This window comes from Aedes aegypti, chromosome 2 (genome assembly GCF_002204515.2).
Source record: "Aedes aegypti strain LVP_AGWG chromosome 2, AaegL5.0 Primary Assembly, whole genome shotgun sequence".
Lineage (NCBI taxonomy): Eukaryota > Metazoa > Arthropoda > Insecta > Diptera > Culicidae > Aedes > Aedes aegypti.
Genome location: NC_035108.1, coordinates 185,814,088 through 185,828,443, shown reverse-complemented (window position 1 = coordinate 185,828,443; position 14,356 = coordinate 185,814,088). Strand labels below are relative to the sequence as shown.

The 14,356-nt window shown below is 36.3% G+C and overlaps 1 protein-coding gene and 1 long non-coding RNA gene across 3 annotated transcripts in view; one reads left to right on the top strand and one right to left on the bottom strand.

The window, feature by feature from the left end:
• LOC5571129 overlaps nt 1–14,356 on the top strand; it is a 389,395-nt gene that overhangs the window by 87,213 nt on the left and 287,826 nt on the right. The gene's annotated exons all lie outside the window — the stretch shown is intronic.
• Nucleotides 8,963–11,492, bottom strand: LOC110676254. Its single transcript, XR_002500210.1, has 2 exons — nt 11,294–11,492; nt 8,963–9,107 (listed from the first exon to the last, which is right to left on the bottom strand). It is a non-coding gene; the product is annotated as an uncharacterized LOC110676254 (long non-coding RNA).

Genomic DNA, 14,356 nt, shown 5'->3' with positions numbered 1-14,356 from the left:
CAGTCTGTTCGTGATTTAACGTAAAGCTAAAAGGCGATGGTGACGCTGTTGTAGATTGGCGGTAAGTGCATCCCTGTCGAATTTGGTAGAAATAACTTTAGCAGAAAGATCCTCACCACTTTTTTTACTGATAAAATTTCGGCAATTCAAAGTACAGGAAACCGTAAACATTCATTACAGTTTGCAAACAATGTTTTCTTGGCAGAAGAAGGAGAAGAAGAAGAAGCAAAAGCAGAAGGATAAAAGGATGAATAGTGAAAATTGACTCACTTCCTTGTAGCCATTTTTACAAATATGATGCAAAGGACATTTATGCGAATATCGTTTTAATATTCTTTGTTACATTAATTGAAATTCTAACCAAGGAAACTAAAACTAAAACTATCATATTGATTGGTAGGAGTATGCAATCAACCTTCAATACGAACCTAGAAGAATGAACAAACTAAATGCTCTTCACAGCTCTCAAACATCAATGCTTTTAATGATCAAAATGTATATTATCCTGACAAAACTGCAATTTTCTTTTTAAATTTGTAAAATATTTTGTCTAAGAATATTATTCCGTTTTTATCACGGTTCCGTTTTTGTCAACTGAAAATTGCCGATCGTGTTGATAAAAACGGAACATACCTGTATACCCAAAAATAGCAGTTTTTCACAAAACTAAGTGAAAATGTAAAATTTTGGTAACATTTTTCGCACGATGAGGCAAATTTAGCTAAATTTAAAGATAGTATGTGGATTTTAGGCAATTTGCACTTTTTTCATTAGTTTATACATGGGTCGATCTTTTGCCCCGCTGATTCGAACTTTTGCCCCACTATGGGCCTAACTTTGTTTTCAAGCCCTTTTGCAAAAACTAATACACCTCAAATCAAACGCCCCTATATAAAACATTGAAAAGGATTTTATCTATAGAGTAAAGTGGGGCAAAAGTTCGAGTGGGGTAAGAGTTTTTTTTAAGATTTCCAAACAAAACTTATAAATGTCATGGTGGTTCGAATGCTATTCAAGTAGGAGACTTTCACTCCAAATATCATAAATATCGGTTGAGATTTGGAAAAGTTATGGCTATTTGTTGTTTTTTGACGTGAATATTGTAATTTTTGGTCTAACTTTCGTTTCACAAAACCAAATAAAGATAAAATCTTTTTCAATATTTTATGTAAGGGCGTTTCTAGGTCTACCATAAGGATGCTTTGAGGTGTATTAGTTTTTGCATAAATGCTTGGAAACAATTTTTGGCCCATAGTGGGGCAAAAGTTCGAATTAGCGGGGCAAAAGTTCCACCCATGTATAAAATCACGGAAAAAAAATTCAAATTGCCTAAAATCCGCATATTATCTTCAAATTTAGCAAAATTTACCTGATCGTGCGAAAAATGTCTCCAAAATTTTACGTTTTCACTTAGTTTTGCGAAAAACTGCTATTTTTGGGTATATTACAATAAACCCTGTTTTGGGCAATTTTTTGATGAAAATTTAGTGTGTATTTTCCAGAAAACATAAGTTTACGGCTGGTATAAAGTATGCCTGTCATAAAAGTACCAATATTTAGTGTTTTAGCCAGCGAACTTTTGCCCCACACTAGATTCGAACTCTTGCCCCACCGGTGGGGCAAAAGTTCGTTTAAGACAATCAATTTTGAAACTGTTATAACTAAAAATGGGTAAATATTTTGACACAAGCATGTTCAGCAAAATAATGGCCAATATGTTGAAGGTTCACTGTATGATATTTATTTTGTTTCAACTGCTATTATTTTTCTGGAAACTTCGATTATACCACTAAGGTCAAACTTTTGCCCCACCTTACTCTATTTGGTTTCATGCAACGAAAGTTTGACCAAAAATTACAATAGCCATAACTTTTCCAAATCTCAATCAATTATTATGATATTTGGAGTGAAAGTCTCTTACTTAAATAGCATTCGAACCCCCATGACAATTATAAGATTTGTTTTGAATTGAGCTAGAAATCCCAAAAAGAAACTCTTGCACCACTCGAACTTTTGCCCCATTTTACTCTACCGTATGGCCCATAAAAAATGCGAAAATCGTCATATCATGTTTTATGGTAGTTTTTACATATAAAATGTGAATGAAACATATATATTATTCATTACTTGTATTGTTTAATCTATTTAGACTCAGTTTTTTGCTTTGAACATGATTTTTATATGTTACTTTCACCTTACCAGAGAGGAATTGGAAGCATACCTTCAAATTTTATCATGCGGACGTCGAGTTCAATATCTGTGTGATGAAAGCTTCTAAAACATCGACGATGGCGACGGATTCTTCACAGGCCTTGTCTCCATCATACGCCCATGTCAAATGATAGAATTGGTTCATACCTGGGTTATTTGGAGACTTAAACATATTTTCGTAAAAACGGCTCATTTTGGAGAGTTTAAATTGAACCTTCATATAAGTGTGATAAGCGGCTCCGTTTTGCTCAATACCTATGAATTTGTATTGATATAAGTTGTCACTAACGGAAGGAACAAGTTTCATCCTCAAAAATCGGTTAAAGGCCTCCGTATTTATTTTTTATTCAACCTTAACAACAAATAAAGGCATATCAAACCTATAAGACGCAAATGCCCTCAAAACTATGACCCTGACAAAATATTTTATTGTGATCATGAAAAACACGTTCTCTAAGAACTCCTCCATCCTCTTATACCAAACAAACTAAAATTTTCAACAAAAAAGTCTGATTTTTTAAGGTGGGAAGTTTATCACCAGAGTATACGACAATCAGACGCTGTTTCTAGCATTGGGCGGACAAAACCTTTGAACTCATTTGATTTATTATATTATTTAGGACAGTAAGAAAAATATGACAAAAGTTGTCCTGGATAGCTAATTTGTGTCAGAATATACTACAATAATCAGAAATTACATTCACTATCAAAAACAATGAAAATTACGCTTGTGGATGCTATATTCAAGTTCAAACAATTTTCGCATTTTTTTATGGATTATCATACTGTATATGGCAACTGCCCATAGTGGACCCCGAGGAACCTAAGCCCTGATGCGGATCGCACCCACCGACCCATTCTAGCTACGCTGCAATCAAAATTGTGAGATGAAAGTAGTTGAAAATGCTCAATTTTACAGGCTCTCTAGCTTTATACCAGGTCCGTCACACTCGGGCTCAGATTGTGTACCACTTCTAGTACTGCATTTGGTCCCTCGGTAGTACAAAAGGTACCCAAGTTTGACAGATCGCAGTACTCTTTGCACGGCATTCTAGATTACCTTACGAGCCATAAACTTTTGGGCAACTGCAAGGGACATCAAGGTCTTTAATTTGTCTTTGTTTATACCCTCCGACTCCCCAAAACTTTGTCAACTTTGTCGAAGTCATACATATCTATGCTTTTTGACCCGAAGACCCATGAAGACCTGGATCAAGCAATAACAATTTCCACCAGTTCAGCGCTTTCTTCGAGTGGTTCCTTATTTTCCGATCGATTTTCCAGCTGAAGGTTCAAGTGCAGTGCATTATTCTTCTGCTGAACGCTGCTGTTTTCTTACTTGAGCTGATTATTATTCACTCACATAACAACACTTGGGTGTTAGCGTGCCGGTCTCATTTATCGAACCAAGCAAAGAGGGTTGTACCACACCAAAGCCGCCCCATCGAGAAAGGAAAAAGTGGAAAATCGAAATTTGTGAGGCTTCTTTTTTCATTTTAAATTTAACTCGGCAGCAGCGGAACGCGTTGTGCGGTGTGTACAATTCGGATTTGGCCATATAGAGCACCATACATACTTTATTACAGACATTCAACAACACATTAGGCACCGGGCGGGTTCTTTTTTTTTCTAGCTAAATGAATATTTCACGTAAAGAAGAAAGCCAGTCCAGCCACACGTCATTGCGCTACATCGCGTTGATGACCGACCGTTTTTCATTCCAATCAGTGTGTGTTTGTGGCGGTAAAAGTTTGCCAAACCAAACGAATCGCCGCCGCAGTGCCGAGTGGTTGGCCACACCTGATTATCGCCCCATTAGAGGACCTAATTCGAGCATCACACATAGTGCACGCACATTTCGTTGGATTTTTTTTGTTTTACTCAGGTGTGCCTGCTAATATCACTAGCTACCACCAGCACCGAAAAGAGATGTGTGTTGAGAAGTTCGAAAACCATAATCACATGTTTGAAATGGTTATGATTAGGAAAATTTATGCATGTGAAAATTAGAAAACAAAACGAAAAGCTGGCAAGCAAATTGATGCTTTCTGTGGAGGTGTTTCATGTTTGGGATTATGCTAATTTGTTTGTGTTTAGGTACAACGAGGTAAACTCAAACGGGTTGGGCAAGTTTAATCTTTGCGTACCCAACGTCTGTTCTTGAGGATTTTAAAATCTTCATTAAACTTTTAAAAAGTCAGTTTCTTCTAACCGGTTTTCTTGAAGTCAATGGCAACTGATACTAATTTATCTCAATTTTGCCAAGTCCACATAATAGAACCGGGTTTCTCAATGGTTCCGAAATTTAGGAGCATGATAAAATCCAAAACAATCAAAATTTCTATACAACAGTCAACTTTTCTGCAACATCTCATGCCAGCACAAAAAATCTGAATTTCGCATTCGACTTTGCGTGAACCCAAACATCAAACCACGATACCTAACTAGTACATGAATGTTCCGGGTCGTTGACATCAGCCCACAAGGTGATTGTCAAAATATGATGGTGGGGCTCTGTAGACCATAGATGATAGCCCCTCGTTTATTCGGTATAGATGTGATTCTTTTGTTATAATTTTTTTTTTCGAAACACGACATCACCATCGCGTCAACAGCAATAGCTGAAAGTAGAATGAAATTGTACTAGGCTAATGGCCTTACCTATACGCACGATGCTAATGAGCCATTTTACGAGACGTTTCGGAACAGCTGATCGCCTCAACGGCGTCAATTGACAGGAGACCTGGGATTCAATCCAGCGCGATTTTCAATAACGCCTCATCTTACCAAACGAGGACATGGAGAAAATAACAAAAATGAGATCCAAAAATGTTCGTTACTGCAACATTACACCTCGTTATTGTATCAGCTACCTCTTTGTTACCCATATTGCACATAAAAAAGCACTTTTGTGATCAGAAATATTTTAATAATTTTTCTCCATTTAAGTTTTCGCCTGGATGAAAAGCTACGCTAGAAATGCGCACAGTCATCAACCATCATCAACGTGAAAACTGACGCCGATGATTGAAAAATCCCAGGTCTCCTGTCATTCGACCAGGCTTCGTAAAATGGCTTATAGCCAATAAACTTCATATGGCATTATCCATTTTGGTATGCTTCGTAAATGGTATCGTGTTCACGCTGATTTGACTAAAAGTGCTTTTACACACATTAATTTGTAGGCTTAAACTGTGGTAGTTAGTAAAGCATCGTTCAATTTTGTATCTAAAATCGAACTTATGAGTATTTTATTGTATGTTGTTGTATTGTATGTAAACATGTTTCTCAGCCATGTGGTGAAGCCTACGTCTATAAAGCGAAGCCACGCTTAAGATGACTTTGTTTGATTCCCGGCTTGTCCAGAATTATTTTGTTATGAGCATTCCTGTGTCATTGGGCATAAAGTATGATCTATGTAGGCACTCACACGATATACAAATGTAGAAGGCAATTTTGGTCAAGAAAGCTCTAGGATAATAACTGTTAATATGCTCATAGAACACTGCTGAGCTGAGAAGCAAGCTCTGTTCAAATGGGGATATAATGTCAAGAAGAAAAAGCTGAGCTGTTTCAAATACGTTTTGAATAGGTTTTATTCAAAATCAATGAAAGTATTATTATATTATTATTTTGTGGTGATAAATTATAAGCAACAATGGAGGCAAATGGTACGTGTATGTGCAAATTACCTAATTAATTGAATAATTTATGCATAGATAAATGCTGTCCGGGTTTGCGAGCCAGTGATTCTAAATCCGGACATAAGGTTATATCGGTATAAATTGCAATGTAAACGCAAATTTGTGAAGAATATTTGTAGAAAATTAGTAGTAACTGAAGAAATAAACGTTATGAGTGATACAATAATAGTCTCACAAAGAAAATCTGCTGAAACAATGCTAATTGCAATGGTGCTACTACATAGCTTCCGGTATCAAACAACAAGCAAGGAATGGAGATAATAAAAACTTGAATTTAATATGAAGTTACGTGTTTCATAGTATAATGTGGCAAGTGCATGTGGTACGGTTTCGGTGATTCAGATCTTTTTCAGTTTAATTGATTTTCCCGAAGAGGTTATATGTTTTGAACACTTAAAATTAAGCTGTCCGGATTTTTATTCACCAGCGTCCGGATGATTGATTCATGTGTCCGGATTTAAGGACATGACATGCCGAATTATTCTCACGATTTTCGTAGAAAATGTAATTTTTTTGGTAAAATATCCTTCGTTTTCATGATTGTGAGATCTTAAACTAATTGTATACAGACCACTCTATAATAAAATAATATAATGAGGTAGTGAAAATAGCTCTGGAAGATTTAGAGTGTCTTAAGCGTCCGGATATTGATGCAGCACGGTATTAAAAATGCAAAACTTTCTAAATAAACTCAATTGGGTCCTAAAATGTTCAATGAAATCTTGTTTTTATTTAATGAAACGAAAGAGCATGTTACTGCAACTAATTTAGCATTTTTTTCCGCTCAAATAACGGCTATATCATATTTAAACTTTAATTTAAAAATTTGGTCCATAAATGAACCTTGACACTTTTGATCATGTTTGACGTTCGCTTAATCGACAAAAACACCACAGGGCTTTTAGTTTTAACACTGGGGTTGTTCCTATCTGACATTTCGGAAGGGACACGGAAAGCAAAATACACCCAAAATTTGAGTTTAAGCCAAGGAGTATGACAAAATCTAAAAACATATTTTTTGGGCTAAAACAAAAGAAAAACATTATAAAATTGAGTAAACATGTGTTTTTGACCTAAACTTAAGCGTTTGGCACTAAAATTGGAACAGGCCTTTAGGACCCTATTTATAACGCTCTAAGGACCATATGCGTGTTCTGTGATGAATAAAATATTTAAATGTAAGCCACATTTGTTATGTTGTTACCTGAGCTGTTATGACTATGGTTTGAGCTGCAACAATCACTTATTAGTTCATTTTTTCTGCATAGCATGTGCGTCAACTTATATCACTATATCACTATTCCAAATAATTTGATGATTTTGAAGGTTTTCTATCAGTTTCACTTGTAAATTATGTTCTCGTGCTAAGTAAATACACGATTTAATTGCAATATCCGGGTTTATAATCACTTGGCTTCGTTTCCGGACGGCCTCTTTTCTTAGATCTTGTACCTATTTCGAATGTTTAATTACTCCATAATTCTGCACTGGGATGTAACTGAACACTTAACCCATCATTTCGTGAATAAATCAGATTGAATTACTACATTAATTGTTTAATTCACATATGTTCTCGTCAACTAAACGTTGTGTGTGCGTTCATCGACGCCATCACCAGAATCACTTGCACCGCGAAGGAATGACGTTCAACTAGAACAACTTTTTAGTTTTTGTTGTTTTTAACTGATTGGCAATGATAACTAGACTATAGATGAATGTAAAATAAAACAGCTATGTTCATAGCAAAAAGTTGTGAATTCAAATAGTAATTTTAACATTCTATTTTGCCTTTAATTATCATCAGAGTGTCCGGATATTGATACCGTCCGGATTTTGATTCACCACGGTATCAGATTACCAATTTTGATAAATCCTCGTGGAAATGACATTTGGAAAACTTTGCGTTCTTACCGTTGCTTATCGTTCAGTGTTAAGAATTCGTGAATTTGATGTTTACTACTCCTCTCACGCCGAGGATCTGGGATCGATTCCCATCCTCGAGATAGTCACTTGACATTTACGTTACAGAGGCGACTTACTTCGGAATGAAATAAAGCCGTTTGTCCCGTGTGAACTAATCCAAGGCTAAAAATCTTGTTCTTCTTCTTCTTTCTGGCGTTACGTCCTCACTGGGACAGAGCCTGCCTCTCAGCTTAGTGTTCTTATAAGCACTTCCACAGTTATTAACTGAGAGCTTACTATGCCAATGACAATTTTTGCATGTGTATATCGTGTGGCAGGTACGATTATACTCCATGCCCTGGGAGGTCGAGAAAATTTCCAACCCGAAAAGATTCTCGACCGGTGAGATTCGAACCCACAACCCTCAGCTTGGTCTTGCTGAATAGCTGCGCGTTTACCGCCACGGCTATCTGGGCCCCTATCTTGCTAATAAAGATAGAAAAAAATGTATACCAAGTAGATTGTTTGTTTTATTAATTTTCAATTGAAGCGATCTTTTCTTTATTGGAGGGTGACACTTATGTTTGAGTAGAAAATTGTATACACTTACGTAAGATGTTTTGTCGAAATTATGAGCCATTTTACAAAGCAGGTCAAATGACAGGAGACCTGGGATTTTTCAATCATCGCCGTCAGTTTTCGCGATGATGATGGTTGATGACTGTGCGCATTCCTAGCGTAGCTTTTCATCCAGGCGAAAACTTAAATGGAGAAAAATTATTAAAATATTTCTGATCACAAAAGTGCCTTTTTATGTGCAATATGGGTAACACTGAGGTAGCTGATACAATAACTAGGTGTAATGTTGCAGTAACGAACATGTTTGGATCTATTTTCTGTCATTTTCTCCATGTCCCCGTTTGGTAAGATGAGGCGTTATTAAAAATCACGCTGGATTTAATCCCAGGTCTTCTGTCAATTGACGCCGCAGCGACGATCAGCTGTTCCGAAACGTCTCGTAAAATGGCTTATATTAGCTAAATATGCTCGTAGGGCAAGTGTACCATTAGTGGCGCACCTGTTCAGGCCAGCAGCAAGCCACCGGGGTGCCTGATACAGCACCACACCAGTGGACGCAGCATACCTCATGCTGCTGGCCACAAACACTTCGAATTCACCACTTCCACCACTGAAACTACTTACCTGTAGAGCATACCAATCGAGCATACCTGAAACAAAACAGAAAACATCAGTAAACCATTATAATTTCATCATAAGCAATCAACTTACCTTTTGATCTTTCCAGACCGAACACAATCCAACGATTCTCGAACAATTTTTCAAATAGACGTAAGTCCCTTGCACTTTTTGTTGAGATAATCAACTTCGAAGATTTTTGATCTAAATTTAAATCCTATTTAAGATCCAGGCGTTTTATTCAATGAGAATATGTCGTTTATACATAATATATAAAAGATCTACCATTCTGTCGGTAATAATAACAGTTTATTTGGGAATTATTATGTTTTTTTGAGAAAATATATTTTACCACGTTTTGCTACCATAAACCGAGATAAGACATTTTCATAAGTCGAGCTGAAAGTATGTGCGTTACTTTCGTCAATACGTTACGTTATGTTATCATCTGCATGTTTGCTTACGTCGTAATGTTCCGTCAATTTGCAACGAAAACATTACTTACGCCATACTTAAATTATACAAAGAATCTCAATGTTTATAAACAGTATACTATAAAGATAAACAACGGGTTGTTTTTGTATGTTTTGAAATAGCCAAGTTAGTTTTGTTAGTTTGCAGCTGAGTCTGCCGTTAGTTTTGATTGAATTGGAACCAAATCTTCTGTGAGGTAAGTGTACATTACTTTCTAGGATATACTACACACGCAAACAAATTTTGTTGTATAATCTACCGAATCCATGGTAGAATTAAGAACTGCACCATCGATTTTCAACCGACTACAAAAATCTGTTAATTTTACCATAATGTGGTAAAAATCACTGAGCAGTGCAGTAAATGTGACTATGTCCATAGTAGTCTCGACTACAAAGCATTGTATTTCAATCCGTGACACCCACCTTGCAACACAGTATGGTGAAAAGTATAATGCCAAACTTGTCAAATCTAGAATGTTTCTAGTCATAAATACTACAACTCTGGTTAAATGAACAGAATATATTTTCTTGTTGACTATGTTATGGTGGAGTTAACAGATTAATGTAGTCGGTTGAAAATCGTTGGTGCAGTTCTTAATTTTACCATGGATTCAGTAGTTTCGACAATAAAATTCATTTCAGTGCATACTTATATCAATCGTCCCAAACCAGATATGCCTACTTCCTGGTTGCCGTCTCGCTCAAGGGAGCATCCCCGTCGGCGATCCTGGTCAAAATCTCGCGATAGGGATAAACACTCGAGCTGCAGTGATAAGGATCACCACCACCGAAAAATCGACCAGCAGCTGAGACTACCGAGGGTATTGCCGCTCCAATGAACACGATCGCCATCGACGGGAACGGCAACGGAAACGTTCCAGCTCAAAGGAGAAGTGATCTCTTTTTGTACGGATTTGTTTTACACGGCCGTGTCGCTTCTGTCGACGAAGGAACCGGCGATAAATCAGACCTGGGGAACATCGTCATGGATTTGGCCGCCCAAAACATTTAGGTTCCCAATGTGCAGAAGAGGAACGAGTAGAGGAACTTTTTTTATTTATTTAAGTTGAACGTCATGCGTGGATCCGGAAGCTAAGGTATGGTACACAAATTATTTCACGCTAAATTTCAACATTTTTTGCCACACTTGCCAGAAGAGGGTCTTTGCTACACTTTTTGTATGAGACTACCGAAAATTTTGTAAGGTTATTCACGCTTACCTCCTCCCATTAAAACGTGACATAATATCTATAATATATAATATCTGAACATAAACGGCTTTGAATAGAACTTGACTCGTAAATTCTGATTGAATAACCCCAATTCCACTTCTGATTTGTTCAACCCTTAGTTGCACAATGTGGTTTTAATCAAACACAACAACTGGCATCAAAACGACGAATGTCGATTTGTTTCAATGTTTATTTTTTTACTACTTTCGCTGTTTTCGTTCTAGCGTATCTATGCTTTCAGTTGTTTTGATGGATTCGTCGATTTGTTACCAAAATGGTGTAACCGATTTTTTTTCGAAAGGGATGGTAGTAATGTTTCGTCATTGTGTAAAAATTTTCTATGGACGGTATACATTAAAATTCTCAATTTGGCATGTTTTTTGCTACTTTTGCAATTGTTTGTAACAAAAAACCCATTTTCCCATATTTTGCGACTTACGTTCATTTGAAATAGTATTCGAGGATTGTTTATTTACCTTTTCATTCTCTACTACTACCTGTAGAGCATACCTGAAACAAAATAGAAAACATCAGTAAACCATTATAATTTCATCATAAGCAATCAACTTACCTTTCGATCTTTCCAGACCGAACACAATCCAACGATTGTTTATTTACCTTTTCATTCTCTCTATTGTCTGACAGTTCCAGAATATTCAATCCGTCAATTGTATAACAGTTTAAACACAGCACAATATTGTATACAACAAAGCACATCGAGAATATTCTATGCAAGTACAATAGGGTAGAGGACTATAAATACAACACCATGTAATATACCAAATCAGTATGAAATAAACCGTGAATTCGAACGTATCTCTCTTCGTGTAATTATTCCCTACCGGATCGTATTCGCGGGAACAGTTTGGCGCTGTAGACAGGATGCTAGTTCATAACTAGCATCCGAGTGCAAGTAGTAGTGGTGCATTGTGAAGTTACGTAGTTATTGCGGGTAGTGCTAAATAACGTGCGACGACCTAGTTTGATCCACCGTGAGGATGCTCCAACTGACGTTGACCTCTAATTGACACTCTGCAATCCAGTATCCACCACCACAAGCATGTCCATCCCTTGACATCAACTACAGTTAACTCTCCCTTACTCGATATTCTGTATCTCGATATCGAGTAAGAGAACCATAGTAAGAGTTGGTTGGCTACCTCGATGGTCCATTGGATTGCATTTGCACTGGTTTTGTGTTCTGTAACTCGATACCTCCCTAACTCGATGGTCCTTTCAATATCGAGTAAGGGAGAGTTGACTGTATCTTCGGACCTCCACACACCCATGTCGGCGATAGATCTTCGTAATCGTCAACGACAACAATTCGCTGTACATCACGTCCATATTTAATCCTGGTCGGAGCAGTTTCCCAGTGTGCAACAATCCGTTGCCAAAACTATTGCCTTCGTAAGCTCATCATCATCGAAGCGGCCATTGCCAGCCAGTGCACAGCGATTTTTTTTGCCGATTTCGTGATCGAAATAGAATAGCGTCTAAACTGTTGGTTTTAGTGAAAAAGTTTGTTCAGAGAAGTTTCTTGATTTGTAAAAGCGCTTCTTTTGATACTAGCGGCCAGGTGATTAAATCACCTAAAAGTGAGATAAAAAAATAATTTTTTTACCTGTTCGAGATAGACGGTCGGTGTCTTCAGCAAAGTTGTAGCACATGTTAATTCAAGACACTTTGTCTAAGACACCAAATTTCTATCTCTTATACATTACAAGATATGTAATTTTATCTTAAAATGACCCTTAAAAACCAAAATTTTAGTATAACTTTTTTACTAAATTTTTGACATTTTTTGTGTCTTCTACAAAATTGTTCAACTACCAAATCTACATGTTTTTGCTGAACACTGCAACTTGCTATCTCTTATGATAAAATAGTTATTTTCAAATAATCGATTTTTATATGGCTTTTTTGGACTAATAGCATTAGTTTGGACGCAGATTGACGCACATAGCGATTTGCGATTCTGAAAGCACTGTTTTTTCACTTTCAAATGACACTAAGAACTTTTGGCCAGAAGCGGTCTATTGATTTTTATATTTAAACTAGTTGAACCATAAAACTGCATTTTTTTACGCTTTTACGACTTTTTTCTCGTTTTCATAACGTTATTTCATATATAAAATGTTGGATTTGATACTTTATGATCATTTATATAATTTTTGATATACTACCTCACCCACAAACTTCATTTAGCATGGAAATGCTTTTATTTATTTTTTTTTTTAAGTCATAACGTTTGACCCAACTTTTGACTCTCGATAGAGCGTTACGTAATTTGTAAACGGTGCCATTCGTTTGTTACACAACTTTCATTTGTGGCGCTACCATGTAATGTCTTTGTTCCTTTCAAAATCTCGCGATACGCGGCATAGCTAATAAAAATCCTCTTTGTGTTATACAAATTCTTCTATGATATAGGAACAAAATTTAAAAAAAATATCGAGAATAATATGTGTGCTGACACTTCTATAGTGAATGTAAATTTCACTTATACTAATACAGACAAAGTATATGCTGATTTGATATAAAACTGTAACAGTGAACGCCGATTGGACATGAATCAGAACTTTAAGGACATGTAGGAAGGAATCCCTGTCATGGCAGGGAAAATGGCCTCCTCACACAAACAAACACATTTTTTCTCAAAATATTTCACTTACCTAATATTATTCACTCCCAAATTGCTAACTGTACATCAGAACACTGTTATGTTACCATTATTGTAGTTAAAGTAACTCATAACTAGCCAAATTTCACAAATCGTGCTAATTTTCAACACGAACGACGAACATTCCCTCGTTTGTTTATACTTACTCACCCGCTAACGAAAAATACTTTTCGCCCAATTTTATCATTTCCGCTACACGTAGAACTCCGTACTCAGTTTATTTTCATTAATTATTTATTGAAAGACACCTTCTCATTGATTTCTGATGGATACAACATAAAACTTTATAGATCCGTGCTCAAAACAATCACCCGTTCTCAACTTTCCGCTTTTTCTAATTTTTCTAATATCAAGTCGGCTGCACGCTTGCAGTGCTGTCAGGAATGTTGATAGTTACGCATGATATCAAGCAATATTATTCAGTTGAAAATAAAAAGACTGGAACTGATGCTGGGATTAATGCCAACGGAGTCTTATTAATTGTAACTACACTATTACCAACTAGTAAGAGAATATATTTTGTGTACCACTACTTTGAAACGGAAGTTTACGAATTCAAAGGAGTTTCACCTTAAATTCAGTGCATATTATTGAATTCTGTTATAACTGTTAGAAACTCTGTGAATTCAGTGAGAACTGTTGAAAAATGTCTGGTCCAATAAATACAGGTATAAATTTGATTATAAATTAGTTGTACCATTCCTTATTATCATGATTTATCATTTTCATTTGTTTGTTTAATTTGTTTACCGGCAAAACAGACCGATGATGCTCCGAGTAGGAGCTATAAAATGCATTTTTATGGTTTAACTAGTTTAAACATAAAAATCAATAGACCGCTTCTGGCCAAAAGTTCTTAATGTCATTTGAAAGTGAAAAAACAGTGCTTTCAGAATCGCAAATCGTCATGTGCGTCAATCTGCGTCCAAACTAATGCTATTAGTCCAAAAA